This window comes from Convolutriloba macropyga, chromosome 2 (assembly GCF_964194025.1).
Source record: "Convolutriloba macropyga chromosome 2, txConMacr16.3, whole genome shotgun sequence".
In the NCBI taxonomy this organism is placed as follows: domain Eukaryota; kingdom Metazoa; phylum Xenacoelomorpha; order Acoela; family Convolutidae; genus Convolutriloba; species Convolutriloba macropyga.
This window is the reverse complement of record NC_134469.1, coordinates 52,228,714-52,247,093: the sequence shown is the minus strand read 5'-3', so window position 1 is coordinate 52,247,093 and position 18,380 is coordinate 52,228,714. Positions and strand designations below refer to the sequence as shown.

The window sequence follows — 18,380 nt, the reverse complement described above, 5'->3', positions numbered from 1 at the left end:
CATATTCAGTCAAATTTTAAAAGTATTCAAGTATTCAAAAATTCAAATACTTTTAAAAATGCTTTTCCCCTTTTATCATTAAGCGTTTAGCATTTTACCATTTAGCCTCATTTATCATTGTTTTTTTTTTTCAAAATTAATTTATTGAAGCGGTATGTTAATGAAACAACTGCTGCTATTTTATGACAATCTATCATCTATAACTCAAAATTTTGCCCTTTTTGGCTCTTCATTGACCATTACTGAAGCAAACGTCAGATTTGGAACAGTTGGTGTGCTTCTATTAGTTTGCCGCTATTTGCGTTGTTTCGTATTGAAATGCATTTACTACTAGCTGAAACAAAAAGCTTTCCTTCAAAATTTTCGGTTTTTTGGTCACATGTTATCAAGCAAATTGACTCCCATTTTGATGCCTTCCGAATGCGCAGTTTTTGGTTAAAATCCCTCAATTTTTTTTAAAAAAATGGAGTTAGAACATTGGGAGACCTTCCTTTATCTCCTCAATTAAACAAAAAAAAATGTGTTAGAAAAAGGAAATTAGGCCATTCGTCGTAGTTTTTCAGGCTTTTATGTCTTCTTGTTATACTGTTCCAATGTGTCATTTCAGAAAAATGAGAAAAGGTTTTTAAAAAAATGGTCCTTAAGTCGGCCAAATTTGGACAAAAAATCAGAAATAATTGAAAACAGGAATATTTGGAGCTTTTATATTTTTTCTCGTTTATGTTATTTAAATCACTTCAAGCTGTAAGCATGTGTGAAAATGTTTGAATGGCTTCTCGGTGAAGCCTTTTTCAGCCATCTTTAAGATAAAATGAAATTTGTTTGATGGGCGTTTAATTTTTCGTCCTCAAAAATTGGGATAATGCATTCTTTGTGGAGTTAAAAAACTTAGTAAGCTGCTGACCCTCGCATATACTTTTTCTTTGTTGATATTTGGCATTTTTATTTTATTTTGTTTTCAACATTTTTATTCTGTTACAAAATCAGAAATTATATTTTTTTTCAATTTTGCTCTAATAGAATTGATTTATTACTTGTGATTTGATGCTTATCGGAATACATTTTAAGCAAACACATGTTCGGATAATGACCGAGCCTCCTTGTCTTAGGAAATAAAAAATGACTCAATTTTTGGTGTGTTGGGAATTTTAACATTTGTTGCTTTGGCACGCGTTGTTCGTGGTTTTGATCTAAACCTGACACGCCATATTGCAATTTAGTTATCGCTGGGCTATTTGTTGTTTGCGTATTCTCACAGAACTGAGACAGAAACCCATGACAGAAAACCCAATGAAAACCCATGAATCATGCATTGATCTGATAGAATAAACCAACAGTTATTGTTTCGGTGCAGTTTGCTCATGTTGCTATGAAAAAACTGGTCTACGTTGTCTTTGTTCAGACAATTGCAAGGAGCTACTGAAAAAATCTGAGGTGCTTTTTTCCTCTATAAATTTGTTTTTTATCATTTACATTTTTTCTCACTACTTCAGCTGGCCACTTTTTTGCGTCCAAGAAATTATAGCAACTGTTAGAGCATCTTAGCTTATTGCTTATCAGTCACTTTTTCCAATTATCTCAAAAACCCATTGTAGGATGTAAAATGGGAAGATTTTTTCTTTTGAAACAAAAACGAGATGACCGCATATAGCTAAGAAATAAATGACCTATCATTTTTTCTAAAAAAATTCTTATGAATATGCGGTCTGTTTACTGAAAGACACAGTCGATTGATCACAGTAAAAACTAAAAAGAAGCTAAAAGCGCGCAGAATATAAGATAAAAAAATAGGTTAGTTGATAGTTTTTGCGGTTTTTTACTCAGCCATTTCCAATAACGCCGGTCTAGATTGATTCAGATTTATTTTACTCCGATCGCTCAGGAGATTGTGTTCTGTTAGTCGTTTTGGGTGTCCATTATTCCTAGGAACAGTTGCTTTGTGTTGTAAATATGCTTTTTATTTTTTTTTATATTTATATTTTTTCTACCGTAGATTTGATTAAATTTTTGTGATATTTTAACATTGCTTCCGTGAAAAATCAGGCACAAATCAATGTAAAATTTGATCTCGTTTTATGTTGAAGGAGTAGAGATTTTTTTAAAACAATAAATGCTCTTCAATATATTTTTATTTGTGGTGAATTCAGTTTCCTTATTATACGGAAATTTTTCCGATTTCATACTCAATGATGACAGTTTTTGCTTAGCTTAGTGTTTTTAAAAGTTTTGAAATTTTTTTGTACGGCATGAAAAGTGATTCAACAGTTTTAGTACACTGCTGATATCATGATCGGTAACCAGCTATTTTCGTCAAAATATTAGTAGATACAAAATTTTAATATTCATCATCAAAACTTGAACTTTCCTTTATTTTCACATTAATTTCATAGATTTAATAGTCGGTTGCTTGTTTTCAGTTTTACATCAAATTGATGGTTGCAGCGCTGTACTAAGCCAAAAAAATTGTATTTGCAATAAAAATCGCGAATTTTCTGCCATTTGGTCTAATTGGATACGTAATTTTACTCTTTTTTTAAGAAATTGAATTTTCAAATTATGAGTTAACTCAAATGCACCGAATGGAAATTTTACTGAAAATTTTATTAAACGGGTTGAGAAAAATTGACTGAGATAGTACTGGATGATAATAGGCCTAGATAAATATAGCGGGAATAAAGCGAAAACTAATCGGTTTTTTATGCAAAAATATGGAGGCTGGGTCATGTGAAATGGCACACAATATTCCGACCGCCTTGAGTCACGGTATTGTCTCAAAAATATGCCAATTGAAGCCCAGATAACATGTCTTTAAAGAAAATGTTCATATTTTCTTATTTCAACTTTGACAGACGCTTTAACAAGGACAGACATCAAAACGCGTTCATCTCATTGAGATGTTTTTACTTTATTTGACTATATTAAACACTAAATCCAACAAAACGAAAAAACCTGAAAATAATATTAATGCAATTTCTCAAGTTGAAAAAAAAACAATTCATTAAATGAACAAATAGTTTTAAGCAAAAAAGAAACAAAAATTTAGATCCAAAGTTTAAAACCAATTCCATTTTCAAGTTGATTTTCATACTACTGTATCGAGTAATTGACAAGTTGCCTCTATTTGATTTGGTAAAGATTTGGTTATCGCGATTTTACTTATAGGTGCGCGCAGAAGTAAAAGCGCTCTTCGTTTGCTTAAAAATATGAACTGAGTAGGTAAAAACAGATCAAATTCAAACAGAGACTCTTTAAGCGGTATAATCACGAAGCAAGTCACAGCTCAGATAAATCCTTTTTGTCCTCAGAACTTACAAAGAGTTTTTGTAGCACCTTTTGTAGCACCAATTCATATGGACAGCCAAAACAGAAACAGAAATAATCCTGACGAAAACTCCAGTTTCCTTAAAAGATTTTGGTGCTAGAGTCTTAAAACTCAAATACGACCTCACAGTAACATAAAAAAATAAGACCACTGAGCTCGGAAACAGACGTTTGAGTACAATACGGCTAGGAGATCTTGATAATGAGATGGGTCATGGGTCAAATGGAAACTGTCAAAACAATTTCTTTTACTCTTCAGCAGAAAACTAGTTGGACTTGTCAAAATTCAGATTAATTGATGGTATCAAATATGTGCATCCAAATATAGCGTAAGAAACCAAATGAGTAAAAATCCAATTAATAATAAAGCTCCAAAAGTCTGTAGTGAATTAAATTGCGTCAGTTTTGTTTTTATGATTATCTATCAATTGAAAAGCAGACATAATTTCAGATATACCTCACTATTGAATTACGAATAATTTATCAAATGGGATTGATGGGCAGGCAACAAAAAGAACAAAGGCAGTCAGAACTGAAATTTCTTTTCATATGTTTTTGAAAAAATTTTGATCAGCCAAAAAACCATGCGCTATGAGATTGAGATTTTTAAAAAAATTTTCTTGATGTGAATACTACAATCATTGAGATATTTCATTAGTCAGACTAACTAAGCCACAAAAAACAACTAAAATGAGAGCTCATAAATTACAAAAAAATTACTTAAGCAAAAAATTGTAAAGAATTCTATATCATAAGTTCATAAAAAAAAACATTATGCAGGGATAACAGATATCATGTGAACATTGACGAAAACTCTCAATATTGTGATTTATCAAAATACTTTATAAGAAAAAATGGACAAAAATTCAAAACTTGTCTTTGAGCACGTAGTGTCGAAGATAATAAAACCACTAGTAGGCCACAGGCCAACACAGAAAACTTCATTTTTTAACTATTACGTTAAATAACTAGCAATAGCTAAACTCAAATATTCTTTTTGTAATTTTTATTTTGATAGATTCTTAAAAATGGATAGATGTTAATATAAAAAAGGGTTCATAGCAATGAGATCAACTTGCTTTTGTTTTCACCAGATTAAATAGAGAACAGGAGGAGTGACCGACAATAAATCAAAATTACTGCAAGTTTTCAATATCTAAAAAGATTTTTTTGTCAGTTAAGCAACTAATTTTGTCAAAAGTCTCTCAAGTAACAAACCCTTCTCAATTCAGGTTTACTGGCATCTACTTAGTTTTGATTGGACTCTAAATAATTAAATTAGTTTTATAACTGATTGCAGAATTGGACAAATGACATCTGAACTCATTTACAAATCTCATGTTCGTGTTGTAATGCATATTCAAATAGACCAAGCTAGACTGACAATCACGAGCTTTTGTTTCTCGGCCGTTTTTTCGTCTGGCCCATTTGAATTTTTGTCTTCAAAAACTGAATAAACAGGTAACGCCCGGTGGGTATTAGGGGCGCTTAGAGCCTTTTGGCTCACTAGACTCTTAGCATACTGGACTTTACTCTATAGGAGACATAATATCATGATGTGAGGGGCGGTCCTTACAGTTTGACCCCCTCTCTTCACCCCCACTTCACCTTCCCCCGAAATTAAGCTAAAGCTGACCTCCATAAACCGTAGCTAGCTATTGACAAAAGTAACTGCTCGCCAGTCTTTTGAGAGCAATTTGCCCGAGGTTAGTCTGTTTTGCTTCAGATTGTTAACCATTCGTGTAGCAACTGCCATGAAGTTTTTTTCTGTGGTTTGTTGCAATGAAAAATGGATGTTTATGTTATTTTTGCTTTGCACTCATTTTGCTCCTAGAAATGGTGAAAAAGGTTGCTTGTAGAACCAGAAAATTTCCAATTTTGATTTCTCAAGTCAATTTTCTTTTTAGGTCTCTTTTTCTGAAAAAGTTGGTTTTGTTTCATTAGAATAAATTTATTTTTGAGAACAATATTTTCTTTGATTTTGTTTTGATAGTTGAACAATACTTAATTCAAATACAGAAACCGTTAGAACTCCAGCAATTGAAAACATTAATGGAATTTAAGGTAAGATGAACGTACAAAATTTAAGTTGAACCAACATCATATCTATAAAGTTAGTTCTTAACCCTACGATATGGTTAATGAACGGCCCTACAAAAATGTACAATAAAGGCTTCTGGCTCAAATATAAGGTTAAATATTTTTGCTCACTTCGCAATGCATACCCAAGTTTACATTTTTATCGTTTTTTTCTATAGCCAAAATTTAAAAATAATACGGTTTTCAAAATACTTTTCATTTAAATGTTCAATTAGGAGTAAGCAATGCATTGATAAGGCTGTTGTTTATTCCATATGCATTGATTTTATCAGAATTGAAGTAGTCTTAAAGACCGTAACAATTTTTTGCAGTGTTATGCACTCTTTTGCCTTTTAAACCTTTCAAATCAATTGGTATTCCTTTTGCAGCCACCAAATAGACCTTTTCAAGTGTTTTTTGTCAGGTTTGAGAGAAATTTTGACAGAACAAAATTATTCATATCTGTTAATTATTGTTGTTTGTTCTTGTGCGTGTGTGTGTGTGTGTGTGTGTGTGTGTGTGTGTGTGTGTGTGCGTGTGTGGGTGGGTGGGTGTGTGTGTGTGTGTATGTGTGTATGTATGTGTGTGTGTTAGCGTGTGTGTGTGTGCGTGTGTGTGAGCGTGTGTGTGTGTGTGTATATGTGTGTGTGTGTGTGTGAGCGTGTGTGTGTGTGTTTGTGTGTGTGTGTGTGCGTGCGTGCGTGCGTGTGTGCGTGGGTGAGTGTGTGTGTGTGTGAGCGTGTGTGTGTGTTTGTGTGTGTGTGCGTGTGTGTGAGTGTGTGTGTATGTGTGTGCGTGTGTGTGAGCGTGTGTGTGTGTGTGTGTTTGTGTGTGTGTGCGTGTGTGTGTGTGTGTATGTGTGTGTGAGCGTGTGTGTGTGTGTTTGTGTGTGTGTGTGCATGTGTTTGTGTGTGTGTGTGAGCGTGTGTGTGTGTGTGTGTGGGGGGGGGGTTGGTAATGTCAATCTTCCAATTAATTTGAATCAGAATTCGATATATAATAAGTAATAAGTTTAACTAATTCCCCTTAAAACTCATCTCCTAAAGTTGTATGTTTGACAACACTGTTCAAGAGGGATTACGATTGAGGATCAAATCTTTCATACATTTTTTCGTTTCAGTTCACTTCTATTGGCTGAAACAAAAGAGTTCTTAGTAGGTGATCGTATAAGCATTCTCACTGATATCTGTTCGTTGAAAAATCTTCTCGCCTATTTTTCCTGAATTGGCTTTTCAAAACCCATCAAAGAATTTTAGGGGAAAAGAACGCAACTTCAGCAGCCCATCAAAGCTATTCAAATAGTTCAAAAAACAGTTTAATGCTTTCCGTGATTTTAGCGATGTGGCAAATAAATCAGAGAAATTTCAAGTCAACGACAATTTATGCCAAACGTCCTTCCTTTAAAACATTTTGAAAATGACTAATCCTTCAATATCCTTCAAGAAAAACTAATCCTTCAATATTGTTGTCAAACAGATCAATTTTCTTCAAACAATTTTCAAAAAAGACATTATTCTAATCGTTCAGAATTATCTAGTGAACCCGGAAATGATTTTATCTGTTTTTTAGGGGATCCTTAGATGGACCGCTAACTGCTAAAAATTCCTTTCTTTTACAGAGGTTTTTGTTTAATTTCTGTTTAACTGTTACTTTGTCGACTTACCACCAAAAATCTCAGCATTCAGCATTTTGATCTCTTTCAAAGTTTTAGGACGTTTCAATTATTGTTTTATATATTTAAAAAATAAAATTGTGGTAGTTAGCATTCCTTTTTTTAGTCATCTTGAAACTTTCAACAAGAGTTTGTCTTAGCGCAGATGCATGAGATTGAAAACTCAACCATTTTAGCCCCAAATACGTAGTGGTTACAATTCTTTTTTGAAATAGAGTTTCTTATCGTTAAAAAAGGACTCAGTTGACTTCCGGCGCTGAGTAAACAGCTTTAAACAGATTAATCAAGGAAAATTGCTCTTTGAATCTGAGAATCGAAAAAAAAACAAAAAATGAACAGTGAGTTAAATTTGTTTTTATTTGCTTTGCTTTGCTTAGCAAAAAGTAGACAGCAGCTATATTTTTTGTACTTTTCACAGTAATCAGTAATCAGTATTGTTTTTCAAAATAATATTTTAATTAATTATGATTTGAAAATAGTCTAAGCTAAAAATATTCAAATTTGTGGTATTTGAAGACGAGAAAACAAAAAGTAAAATCTAAAAGAAAAAATTTTAAAAGTATTTAAAGCCCTCCTGTTTTAGGATAAAAAACTCCTGTTTTTTCGTATAACAAAAAAAAAGAATTTAAAAGTGTTGATTTGTAATTTGATGTCGCAGAATACGATTGGCCAAATATAATATATCTGGGTATCTCTCCAGAATAATATCTTTTTGCAGGTTTCCGGTTTCTTAATAGAAATTTTCAAATTAACTTTTCAAACATTATAATTTTTTGTAATAAAAAGTACTCTTCAAAACTTCAAATTTATAAAATTCAGTTTTCCTCGCCGTTCCCTAGTATCAGACACCTGAAACCATAATAAAAATAAATTTCAATAGTAGTAGAAAAGTCATGAAGTTTGTGTTTTGTAGCTAAATTGTCGAAGTAAAAACAAAGTTTTCGCGTCAGGTTGCTGTAGTATATGATTTTTAAAAAATGTTAAAAATGCTAGTTTTAGATGTGTGAAATAAATAAGAAATTTCAAAAAATTTGAGAAAAGTTCAAAAATTTATCATATTCTTTAGTTTTGCTATTTTTTTAATTTTCTGAATATTCCCTTTCACTTTAATAAACGCTTGTGAGATCACCAAAAAGATGTCATAATTGAATCACAGCTCCGTTCACTAGTGTCGATCACTTGAAAAAAATACAAACAACCACATTTTAATAGGAGAAGTTTCAGATTTGACTTATTCTTTTATTCTGTGATTTGTTATATTTAGTTTCAGTTCTTTATTGGCCTGTTGATTGTGGTTGTTGCCATCGTGCTTTCTTTTCAGTGAAGGAGATTGTAATCAGGTTGAATAAAACAATCATTAAGTGCCTGGAAAAAAACTGCGGACAAACTTCGGGAAAATAAAGATGGAACATTTTTCATTGTTTTTGGAAGTAGTGTGATTTCTTACTGCAAGCATTGGGGTTTGCGTCATCGGAGTTTTGCAAGTACTGCAAGCATTGGGGTCTCTGAGATTTTAAAATAAAACAAAAATCAGAGATCTTAATAAATGCCAAATTTATAATCAAAGTCTTCGTCCATCCACAGTCATAGAATTAATCATGTTTAACTGTTTGAAATTTTAACCAAATTTGCAAAACAACTGCTTTATTCTAAATTTGTTGTCCCGGAAATTAAAAAAAAGGCATGCGATCTTTGTCCGAAAAATATGATAAAACCCCTTGAACATCACATACGTAATGTTCTGATAGCCAACTGTTTCTTATCTTTGGCTTCGCATTTCAGCCAAACGTCGTCAAATTTTTTCATGATCAACGGATCTATTCAACAATTGACCCTTGTACTTAGTAGAGAATTGCCTTCCCCTTCTGCTATACTTTAGCACGCACAGTATTACTTGGGCTACTGTTTAGATAGCTCAATATCAGTTTAGGCGCGATTGCGGACCGCTGTTCAGGGCCATGCCTCTCATGCGCTGTTGGATGCCCTCCGACCCACCAGTCGGAAATTATTTTCGCTTTGTATTCCAATTCGGCTAATTAATTAGCATGGTGTATGTTATTCTAGTCAGTTTAACATAATTTGCGCATATGTGAAAAGTTACTAGTCGTTTCTGATTGGTTAATCAATCGTTCGCTTAATTTCTATTCAAGAATTGCAATTGCCCCCTTCTGCAAAGGGGGGGGGCAATTGTTGAAAAGATCCCAATTAAGCAACTTGAGTTGGTGCCCGGAGTGGGGTACCATTGTAAATCAGTACTGATTCTTGGAATACCAATGGTAAAATGCTACATCAGTACTGTTTCATAGTATTCTACGGGTATTTTTTGCTCAAAGACTTTGCAGAATGATCTTACACAACATTTTTTCATGAATTTGGCATGCACAGTCGGTTTTCATTCCTTTCTTTGTGTCAGGAGAAATTCATTAAAGATTTTGAAATTTTTGAAAAAAAGTTGCACAAACATGACACTTTGCAAATTGCGCGGGAATTTTGCAAAATATCGAGGGTTTTGTAGACAGAAATCAGTATTACTAACAAACAAAACCAGTACAAAACAATTAAAGACCCGTACTGGACCAGTAGCTACTAGTTTAGCAAAATTATTTGTTTTCTTTTCAGGTTGTTATGAAACAATATGGTTTTTTCAGGTATTGTAATGTGCCTTTAATGCAAATAATCTGTCAATAATCTGCGCCCCCCAGGAGGTCGGTCTTGATTATTTTTCATGTATAGTTGGATCTCAAGAAAGATGGGGGGTTTAAGCAAAACTTGTCGCAATCTCTTGTCGTAATGAAAATAAAATGCATTTTAATCAATACACTTTTGTCCGTTAAAACTGTTTTTCCCCGGTGCGAATCTTCTGTTTTGAGAATCGACAAGCTAATTTTTCAACTGTCCGGAAATAACAAATAGTACACTTTAAAACTGTTCAGAATTTTTTCAGGCAAGGCAATTTTTATTTCTGAATTTTTCTCTTGTCAGAGTAAAATGTGACATGATCAGAGTATGATCATAGTCAAATTACAGGATTGAAATATCATGATTCAGTACTGGTTTACTATGGTGTCCCACTCTGGGTAGGAAAATAGGACGCGAACGGGCGCAGAGCCTAATAAGAAAAAAAATAAAATCATTGCCGAACGCTTGAACTTGATCGGCAAAGCGTTCTTATTGGTTCAAATTAAAGTTACAAATGCCCCTTAATTCTCTATGGTAAGCGGTTGGATCTCGGGCCGCACACCATCTCTCTGTTCTACTTCGCAGTGATGTTCTTATAACCGACCAATTAGAGCTCGGGGAAATATTTGGCTTCAATTCTCATTTGCCAGCATTCTGCTCCGCGTCGTCCCACAGATCTTGAAACTACTATTGACCACCTATGTCGCTCCAGCCCTTTTAGTTGATTTCTAATTTTACTTTATATTTGTAAAATCTTGTAATTCTATACCATACCCCCCCCCCCCCCCCCCCCCCCCCCCTGTCCAAATAGTAATCCGAATAGGTATGTTAATTGTCAACACAATTTTCTATGATGTACTTTTGGGCTGAAGCGATATTGGCTTCCTCAGTTGCCTGAATGAATTTGAGTGCTTACGACAGAATCTGACTAGACACTCTAATCTATTTATGCTAGTTAACAGACATTTTCCTCTACTATCTATCTATTATTCAATCATAGTATCCGGCTTTTCCACGTTCGTATTATGGAAGAGAATTTGATTATTTCTTAATCAAATTTAACGCTCAAATTCTGCGTTTTTTTTTGTGTTAGAAAAGGTCGGGCCCATCAAAATTTATTATTTGTCCTAAGTTGCAAATGTTCTTGAGAAATAGTTCTCATTATTTCTGCACAAAGCCTCCGAGTATTGAAAAAATAATTGAAATAGAAAGAGCATTTTTCCATTTCGGATATGATGAATATTGAGTTTAAGCTCCAGCGGGGAAAGTGAGTAAACTTCGATTTGAACGCACCGCATTTTTTCACAGGCAGAGTTATTTCCCAAAGGTATAAATATAGAAGTTGTATTAATTGAAGTTATGCGTTTTCATTACTTACAATCAGTGCGAAAAGAAACACTACTAAGCAAAACAATTATAACAAGAACTCAATCAACAACTACGTGGTTTATGCGTGCAGTACAACTTATTGCTTGCTGCAAGTTGTTAGTTTTATAGATAGTCTGTTTATACGTGCACAGAATTTTGACCAACTTTGTTCTTTATTTTAATGCTCTTTTCTTTATTCAAATTTTATCTCATTTGACAACAAATTTTAACAAGCTCAAACGTCATTTGAAAGCCAGGTAAGTTTGAACTTTACAAATTGCAAATTATTTTTAATTCCCATATTTAATAAATATTCCCATATTTAATATGTGATACAGCTTCAATACCCAATACGTGATAACTCCGTTAGTCAATTGTTAATTTAAATTTTTTCAGAGAAAACAAATTGATCATATTTTTCGATTGTTTTACAAGAAGGAAAAAATGGTAGAGCCAGCGTATTCAAAAGACGACTCAATTTAAATGCATAATACTTAGGAAATAGATACGTTTTGCATAAATGACGAGTTGATTGAAAAAAAAACAATATTAGTTGCCGAAAATAGCAATTAATTGGTAAAATTTTGTATTCAGGAGAAAATTATACCACCTTGGTCGTTTTTAAGTCGGTCACATGTTATTTTTCTGCTGACATTGGATTAAAGATTGCAATGTTCTCCCAAAACATCAACTTTAGGCTGATTTTTAAAACCATTTATTCTGGATCTAACCCGAATATTGATGCAGTTATGTCAACTAACGGCTGCTAATACTTCTCAGCCTACTTGTGGGAGGAGATATTTTCTGCTCAGCGTCTTTTTTGTTTACAAGTGGCGTAAGTTTGTAACTTTTTTGTTGTAAATGATGTAAGTTTTACGAAAACCAGTTACGCTTGAAAAGATGAAATGCATGTTTTTAAAGTAGTTTTTTGGAGCTATTTGTAGAAACTAAAAGCAAAATGAACTTTTTGAAAAAATTCAAGGAATTGGGTATGAAATTCTTTATTTTGTCATTGATTCGAGCCCTTTCTTCTCTAGCTTAGCTCACCTTTTGTATAGCTCTTTTTTGCAATAATTAAAACCGGAATTTCAAACTCAATTTCGTTTTTTTGTGGTCTTTTCAAAACTTTTTTGCAAATAAACTTTTTTAACTGCTAGAGTTAGGATTGTTTTAGGCATACTATGCTTTTTTTCGATACATTGCTTGCTCTTTCATAAGATCAGTTTTTGTGAACGTTTGAATTTCTGAAAAAAATATCAATAAGTACGACTTTTTCGACTGAGTTTTTGAGGTCCGAACAAGGGAGTAACAATTTTTTCAATAGTTTCAAAAAAGTTCTTGTCTTCCGCTCGATTTTTTTTATTTAAATTCAGATGGTAGACGATACAGAGTACTTTATACAGAGTATTAAGTTTAATCATTTTACCACCTTGGACACCATACGAGTCAAAAGACTCTACAAGAGGTGCCCAGAGAAAAAAAACGTGCAATACCTAATAAAACATATCGAAAACATCATTATTATCCAAACAATATGCCCTAAGTTTAGTTCGAATCGGAAAAAATTTTTTTTAGCTACTTATTTGGGTAATAGACTTTCTTTAGCAAGATAGTTGAACATTTTTATTATTGAAAATCTCAAGGAGTTCTTCTGAGTCTGTGTTTTGATTTTTGGCAAAGGGATGAGTGACGTAATGGACGCCCAGGTGTTTGGTCTGTTACTGTCAACATCATGAAAATTCAAAGGAGAAACTTTTGCAATCTTATCCAGGACCTCTTTTACAAGAGCGTCAAAATATAAATCAAAAACTGACAGCTCGTTGTAACGCTTGAAAAGATAGCATACATGGTCTCCTCTGTACTTGAAAAAGATAGTTTTTAAAATGCGTTTTGTAGACAAAAAATAGAACTGAGTTTTGTTTTTTTCGCTCAACCGTAAGCTAAAATTCCATACGATATCATTGGTTTGGCATAACTATTATACATTTGTAAAAGAAAAATTTTCGAGAAAAAGTTTCTTGCTCGGAACAGATTTCCGTTGAATTTTGCTAACTTTTCTTCAACATGTTCAATGTGTAGATCAAAATTGAGATGCTTATCTATGAAAAATCCTAGATATTTGAACGAAACTACTTCTTCAAGAACTTCGCCTAATAGCAAATTTTTCGATTTTTGTACATTCCGGCCAAAACCCACAATTTTACTTTTCTTAATGTTAAGGACAAGTTTGTTTCTTGAACACCAATTTTCAATCTTTTTCAAGTCATTATTGAGCTTTTACTCAATTTCCAAATTTTTGCCTAATGTTAAAAATGTTGTATCGTCTGCAAAAAGTACTAATTTTGAACTATCTTGAACAATTTGAGGCAGATCATTGATAAACAAAAAAAACAGCAACGGGACCAAAATTGATCCTTGTGGAACACCTACATTTATTTCCAATTTTTTCGATTCTGTGATCCGTGGGTTACAAATTGTTTTCTATCTGACAGGAATGAAGCAATGAGTGTATTAATTTTTCCTCGAAAGCCTAAATTGTGTAATTTTTTCATAAGAAGTGAATGATCAATTGTGTCAAATGCCTTTTGAATATCAATGAAGCAAGCGAAACCCATTTTTTGTGATTCAATAAAATTTCGCATCGGTTCTGTAACTGATGCGATAGCGTGTACGCATGAGCGTTTTTGCCGGAATCCGAACTGTTCGTTTAAAAAAAGTTGATATTTTTCGAGGAATTCAACCATCCTTGTATTCAACACTTTTTCAAACACTGCTTAGGGATGACAAAAGACTAGCTGGTCGATAGATTGAAGGGTTTTCAAAATTTCTTTTTTTATGTATAGGAATTACCTTAGCTGTTTTAAGACAAAACGGAAAAAATCCTTCTTCAATGCTCCCATTTATCAGTTTAGCCACATGATAGCTGACTACTGAAGCTACTAGTTTTAAAAGTTTGTTAGTGATCCCATCATGACCCGCTGTGCTTTTGTTTGCTAATGAACTTATTATATTAATAATTTCCTTAGTGTCAACGGGAAATAAGAAAAAAGTTTTGTCGTGGCAGGGTAAACCTGGCTCACTTTCTACATTCTGAAAATTTGTGTTACTCACTTTCTTCCCCACGTTGATAAAAAAGTGATTAAATTCTTCCACATCAATATCTATTACTGATTTTTTCCTTTGCCCTAGGAATTCCTTGAACAATTTAAATTTTTAAGCTGGGCTACCTGACAAAGTCAGTTTTGGATCATAGTGCTGTTTGCGAGCATTTCGCACTTCATTTGTTACTAAATCACGTAATTGCTTGAACCGGAATTCGTTTTTACTATTCGGGTGAGATATGAGTGTACCATGAGCACGATCTCTCTTGCTAATAAGATTCTTTAACCTGTTTGTCATCCAACTGTTTTTGAAGATTTTATTTTTCGTAATTGGACATTTATCATCAAAGACTTGTAGAATGATTGAACTTAGTTCACACCAAGAACTTTCAAGATCATAATCATTCATCTTGAACAATCTCTGTTGGAGAATGAAGAGGAAGTTCAAATAATTCTGCTCATTCTCAAAAAATTTAAAGTTACGACTGTAATAAAATTCATTAGATTGAGAGCTAGAGACTGAAAAATCAAATTCAAAAAGTAGAGCGTAATGATCGCTGAAAGTCCATTTCAGGGTTGATACTTCTTTCGATTGTTTCGACAAAACATGATCGATACATTTGCTCGTGAACTTAGTTACTCTTGTGGGTTCTGCGTTTTGCATTTCATAGTTAAATGAATTGATCAAGTTTTTGTACTGTTGATGATATGTATCAGAGATATCAATTTGTAAGTCACCGCAAATAATAGTTTCTTCTTTCATCGCGTTTATATTGAACAGTAAACTTTCAAAAGTCTCAAAGAGAGTTTGAATTTTTTCAGAGGGAGGCCTATATATAACACAGAAATTTACTCTCTTTTTTCCGCTTTCTATGGTTAGAAGTAGGTGCTCCAGATTTCCTTCAAAAAAGAAAGTTGATTTTAGCTTACAATCATCTCGTAAAAAAAGCCAACGCCTTCTCCTCTTTTGTCGTTTCTATTTTTACTATAATTGTTTGATACCCTGTTATGAAATACATGTCTATTGGATCGTTATCGGTGAGCCAGGTTTCGCATACAGCTATTACAGCTGGTTTGGTTTCGAGGGTTTCTAGTTGACAGCAAAGTTGGTCATGATGTGATCTTAAGGATTGCACGTTTATAAACAAAAGCGATTTCGAATGTTTATCCATTTCCAAGTGATAGATGATTGTCCAATTACTTGATATTGAAGCTGTTACGAAAACACGAAGTCGAAAGAAAGTGTACATTGCGTCTGATTTTTAAGCCGCGTTTTTTTAATGTTAAGACCATCATCTTTTGGGCGGTGTGTCGTTGTCATTAAGTTTTTTCCCAGCTGGTGTTGCTCCCATATGATAAATTTCGTCGAAATTATCAATTTCAATTACGTCGCCAGGTCGTTTGTTTCGTCGCTGATTTGGCACTTGATTAGGATTCCAGTTGTTGGCTTGGTTGTGTTGATACGGAGATATTTTTTTTATTGCCTGTGATTCAAGATTTTCAACTGCTTTAACACTATCAACAGGCTGTGTTAAACGCCCATTTTCAGTTTTCAAAAACAGTTTTACCCTACAGTTGTAGGTCGTGGTGACCAAATCCAGTTCGTTAGCCCGTTTTTGAATGGCCAAATCATGTTGGGGGAGAATTTCTTTCATATATACGGGTTTACCATTTAGAGGGTTCCTAAAATTTGCGAGCATTGGTCGACGATTTTATTATTCAATCTTATCGTTGTAGTAGATAAATTTGACAATTACCGCAGGGGGGTGTTATCCTTCCAATTACCCAAGGGGTGGCAGGCTTTGATTGCGTCCGGAGTCATGGAATAATGCAAACATTTATTAAAGAAAAATAGAATTTGATCCGTTATGTTGGCGTTACCAGGTTGCAAAGGGGGATTATTTATAATGATTGTGTCTTTCGAACTATACCGCTCCAATTGAATCTTTCTGGATTCCAGTTCGGTAACTTGGTTTGTCAGAGAAACTATTTGGTCGTCTTTTTCAAGAAGTTTTTTATGGAAATAAGTAAGAATGTTTCGCTTTTTTCGTCAGTAATGGAACAAAATTCAGTTTCGAACGCGAATTTGGCCATGAATTTTACGTAAACAGTGCAATAGTTTCAAATCAGTTCATGAATATGTAAGCAACTGTTTTCGAACGTTGCTCTTTTAGTTTCAAATTTCTGTTTTTCGAAAATGTTTGTATGCTAGCTTTGCATCGAATCTTGATTGTAAGTTGAGGCCATTTTATAATGTAATATGCAGAAAGGGATTTTAGCGAAGGGATTTGTCAAATATTAAATGAGGTAAGTATCTGAACGTTGTTGAAATTTATTTTGAGATTAAACCTAAGACTCAGTGAAAGATTCGAAATATGTTTTAACCTAGTATTATTGACAAGTACATCTGTAAGCAATTATTCGCGTGCCATTATGTTATACCATCAAGTTGATTACTGAAGTGAATGTTTTTATTTGATATAAATTGACCTGTTTTCTTCAAGTCTCTAAGACAAATCAAATCCTAAATTCTTCGTTTTTTAGTTTATACAGATATAGCACTTCTCTCTTGTTTTGAAATTTTACTATTTCCATAGATAGTCTTACCAACTGATTCTCAAGTTACTATTTGTTTTGCCGTCTGATTTAACAATGTTAGCAAAATTTAAATTGACTTCGTTCGCTTTTTTTCTTCATTTTCCAAAAATGTTTTTTTTGTGGATTTTTATTTTTAATGTAATCTTTAAGACAGCATCCGTTTTGAAAACGCTATTTATTTTCAAAATATGACTTAGATTAAATGTGAACTTATTTGTGGATTGCATGGGATTTTTAAACTTTGTTGTTTTTATCTAGTTAGTTCGTGATTCATGTCAATTTCCTGCGCGAATGAAACAAAAAGCAATCACATCGGGAATTGAGGATCATGTTTCATTACTCTTGTTCAATAAAGTGAAAGTTTGGTGTAGTATGGGAGCCAACAGCTCTTGACGGTTTAATTAGTATTCGTGTTTTCGAAGTTTTTGTTTGTATTGTTGTCAAAAGATTTGAATAATTTCATTTTGTTTCTTTGGACGTCCAACAAAATCTGCAATCAGATAATCATGTTGCACCAAAAACCTAAGAATTTTTGTGAAACAATTTCATTTGTTTTCCCGAAAAAATCGTCTATTTATTCGAGAAACTAAACAATCTCGTCGCTGGAGATTCAAATGTTAAGTTCATTTGTTAAATCAAGCTTCTGTTAGAGTTATAAATGCTTAGAAATGAAAACTACTGCTTCATTTGGACAATTTTGCTTTTTTTCTTCATACTGTCTGTTTTAGTTGCGTTTCCTGAAACAACTCCCAGGTTTTTTTAAAAAGAAAACCTAAAGAAAAAAGAGTCTAAATTTACTTCTATTTTTTGTTGAATTTCTTGCGCTAGGTTGCTGCTCTGGATGACTTTGGTGATGTGTAGTTTATACACCTTTAGGAGCCATATACTTCCCGGTTTTGGGCCATTGTTGTTTATGCAATGATTGTTTTACGTATTTTTGAAATAATATTTTGGCCCTTCTTTTGACTGGCAGAACTCGGCAAATCTGAAAATTTGCATTTCGTTACAATCTGGAAATTGATATTAACTTCGTTTTTTTATTGTAGTACTGTTATTATTGTGTGCACCAATATTCATAGTTAATATGTGATTGTTTTTCCTCCAAATTTTGGTTAAACTTACTTTTTCGCCAACAATGCCTAACTTTTCTATCTGCTGAGGAATACAGCGTTAAAATTTTTTCTTTTTTCCAAATTAGTGAAATCAGCCAGCGTGGTCACTTTCCTACTTTATTTCATGTCCGGAGTTCTTCATGCTATGTTTGCTGTTTCTACAGCGTTTCATTTTCAATTTCTGTGATCATATTAATGTGTGGCTTGTTGTCAAGATATTTGGGCAATGTGTATCAAGTTTTGTTTTATTGGGATTTTTGAATCGAAGAAAATAAACTTGGGTTAAAGTCTACTTATTTGAGTGTCGTGAATCTCTATGAAACATGAACCATTATCGACTTAAACTATTTTTTTAATCACGAAACTACTTTTAAAGTTTTCAATTTCTGAGCACACCCCGGTCTTGAACCATATGAACTAACAACCTTTTAGCTTTTCAATAACCGAAAG

The 18,380-nt window shown here is 33.2% G+C and overlaps 1 protein-coding gene across 10 annotated transcripts in view; it reads left to right on the top strand.

Moving 5' to 3' along the window:
* LOC142358757 (uncharacterized) overlaps positions 1–18,380 on the top strand; it is a 150,719-nt gene that overhangs the window by 39,805 nt on the left and 92,534 nt on the right. Inside the window, exon 1 of one of the 10 annotated variants that reach the window (XM_075410329.1) lies at positions 11,148–11,376. The exons of the other annotated variants lie outside the window; for them this stretch is intronic. The gene's annotated coding sequence lies outside the window, so the exon portion shown is untranslated. Of the gene's footprint in view, positions 1–11,147; positions 11,377–18,380 lie in introns of those variants that run through there. 10 annotated transcript variants of the gene reach the window in all.